This window comes from Belonocnema kinseyi, chromosome 5 (genome assembly GCF_010883055.1).
Source record: "Belonocnema kinseyi isolate 2016_QV_RU_SX_M_011 chromosome 5, B_treatae_v1, whole genome shotgun sequence".
Lineage (NCBI taxonomy): Eukaryota > Metazoa > Arthropoda > Insecta > Hymenoptera > Cynipidae > Belonocnema > Belonocnema kinseyi.
This window is the reverse complement of record NC_046661.1, coordinates 53,290,703-53,294,079: the sequence shown is the minus strand read 5'-3', so window position 1 is coordinate 53,294,079 and position 3,377 is coordinate 53,290,703. Positions and strand designations below refer to the sequence as shown.

Here is a 3,377-nt window from a genome sequence, read left to right as displayed (position 1 = left end):
TCATATAATATAATAATAATATTATAATAATCTAATTTAGTGCGAAATTCGGTTAGATAGATTAGGGTACAGGGGTGAAAATTTTAATTTTTTTATTATGATTCAACAACAATGCATTTTTTTCAAACGTTTCGCCTAACATTTGACCAAAAAATATATGTAAAAATGTTCTCGATACGTATTTCAGAAAACTACGATAACCCCATTTTTATTGGCATTTTTGTTAATCATTTTTGGTACTAAAAAATATATTTTCTTACCTCTACATCATAATCTATCCAACCGATTGAAATCAAATTTGATAAAGAAGAGAGTACAAACCGACGATATGAATTCTATACCTGTATTCATTATTTATTATTACTTATTATTAACTACAGAGGACCACAAAAAATGAGTGAAGTGTTCCTTAAACCTGACCAAGTGGATTATATGGGTTTTTGGGTCGCTGAAACCGAATCAGAAACCAATTTTGCCCTATCACGTCAGGATTTTTTTCTAACCTCAAAAAATAGCTCGAAACTACCCTCAAGCCATATAACCCTATGCTTTCATAGATCAATGACCTCACACAATTCTCAAAGAGCTTTACTTAATCTTATTTCTCATAAATTTTGGGTCTCCAAAAATAAAATTCAAGTACTCAAGAAGGTCACCACAGTAGCAATAGATAATTAAATTTACATTCGACCTAATTTTAGATTTTACTTGAACTAAGGAAGTAACTAATTTTAAGTGTGCAAACTATTTTGAATGAAGCACTAACTTATCTTAAATAAAAAGTCTGAATTTTTCTACTAGAATAAAGTAAAGTATACGCCAAAATTTCAATATTGAGTTCTAAAAGTTAGTTGAAGGTAACCTAAAATAACCTGTAAGGCCTTTGTTACCTAAAATAAAGGAATATATCTTCCTGAATTGCAGGTCCTTGCATGACGTTACAGAACGCTTGCGCTATTATACAGCTCGTGGCCATTTATCCTAGTCGCCTCCTACTATAATACTCCATGTCGCGTTGGCAAGTGTATATTTTGTATATTTTCTGAAACGAATAACTATATAAGAACATCTGAGAAGTGTCGCAGAGCGAGCATACCTGAATTTCAGGTCGTGCCTCCCTGAATTTCAGATAATCCTGACCTGAATTTCAGAAACCTAATTCCATTCATTTAATGTTCAGATGTCATTCTTAATTTCAGATTGCATATGCTTCTTTTTGTGACACCTTAAAATAAGCCGAATTTTCGACTTATATTAAATACTTTTTTTGCTGTGAATATTTCCTGCATCGCAATAACCTAAATTGACCGATACCCAGGAACAACGTCCTTGATGTACCAGGCTTCTGTTTCCTTTGGGAAGCGTGATTTACGTGAGTCCGCTAGCCTCTCACAATTCTCAAAGAGCTTCACAACTTTTTAAGTAGCCATTTCATGTGTCTTCAGATTTAGAGTGATAACGCATTTGTTTATTTGTAAATGATCTTCGTAGTGCTTTTCTTTCGTGTTCTTTGACGTGTCTCTCTTCAAAGACAACAGTAGTCTGCTAACATATGGCAATAGCTTTTAAATCCTGGTGGAATCTTTCACCTTGTTCTTCACTAAAATCGCCTAAATTTCCAGAAAGTGCAGCCTTAGATTCATTAGGCATCCCATAATTTTGAAGTTTTGTACCATATTTGCAACTGTATTCACGTAATAAGATCTTTCCTATTTCCTAGAAATTTTTTCGTAATGTCTTTAAAACTTTTCCAAACTGCTTACTCCACCTCAGTCATTCTTTCTTGGAATTCATTGTCTTTCCAGAGTTCTCTAATTTGTGGTGCATCGAAAACAACTTCTCTTAATTTCGCATCAGACAATTTTTGGGAACTTTTCATATATGAAATATACATAAAAGCTTCGTTCTTCGTAGTATTCATTGCTTTAAATAATTGTGTTACAAGGCCCAGCTTTATATTTAATGGTGAAAGGATAACTTTATCTTTTGGTATTAGACTCTGTTTTATCATATTTTTAGATCCTGAAGTTAAATTGATTCTGCTTGGTTAATTCTTTTTCAAATAATGTCTTTTCCTAGTTACCGCTAAATAAAGGTTATTATGATGCAGGATATCTTGACCTTATAAAGTATTCGAATTTTAGTTTTGGAGACCCAAAGCTTATGAGAAATATGATTAAATATCTGTTCAAACTTTCTTATGATACACTTCAGGGCTATGAAGCTTATGGGTTTTAAGGTTATGGAGGGGTTGGCGTATGAAATTATAAAGCTAAAACTCTCTTAGATTGAGGTTTTAAAGGACTCCGCACCAAATGTACAGTAAATGGCTTTATGTGAAAAATTCTACAAAAATTTTGTTATGTACTTTTCTCTCAAAAACTCTTTGATAGATTTGGCTAAAAGATTAACATTTTGTCGATCAGACTTAACTGAACAAAAAGGTCATACCCACTAATATGAAAGATGAATGTTTTTTATTCATACTACATGTTTGGGGGATGTTTTCACACCTTCAGCATCAAAGTATACAAATCATAATTTTTTAGTAACAAAAGTCATTAGACACTTCTTATCCAACTGTTACAATTCCAAATCACTTTTAAATAAGTAGGGAAAGCTTGGATAGCAAAAACATGTCTTTGAATTAATTTAAAGGGATGTTTTAACATCTCATAAACATTGGCACATGCATTTTTTCCGCAAGTGTTTTAGCATATTGTTGACACGCAGGAATGCTTTTCAGGTTATTAACCAGTAAAAGCTTGGCACCTCCAAGAGCGCCGATAATAACGAAGATTAGTTTAACAAAATAATCCGGGTACAATCGTCGCAACCCAATTCTCGACAATTGACTTTATTTCTTTAGGAGCATTTACAGGAGCGATATTAAGGTTAATGCCGCGAGAGTTCCCGCATGAGTTGGACAATGTATTTGGCTCAAATTGTGGCGACAGTATGTTAAGGTGGAAATGCCACCGTCTTGACATAGCAAAACGAAACCCTCGGTGCCAAATTTCAATATAGGTGATTTAAAGATAACAAAAGTTAGCTCACACGACATTGACTGATCCTCCACATTTCTGTGGAAGATGCCGCGTATATTCTTATCGAAGAGCTGTTTACGGAATTTTTCTCTAGTGCTTTCTTAATCCGGGCTTACAGGAGTGAGTAGAGTCTTGTATGCAAGCATAAGGCTGCGTACTCTGAGAGGTCGCTCGGTATCCCCCAGAGTTGCCATGCTAGACACGTCACCCAGGTACCATTCAGCTTTCGGTATGGTTTTTACACCTCCGCTTGGGGGTACAGGGACCCGCTATCCGCAACCCGAGGACGTGTTCGTGGGTTTACCATAGGCCCTTCGGTTTGATTCTAGA

At 34.8% G+C, this 3,377-nt stretch overlaps 1 pseudogene; it reads right to left on the bottom strand.

Moving 5' to 3' along the window:
- LOC117173652 overlaps positions 1–3,377 on the bottom strand; it is an 11,520-nt pseudogene that overhangs the window by 7,153 nt on the left and 990 nt on the right.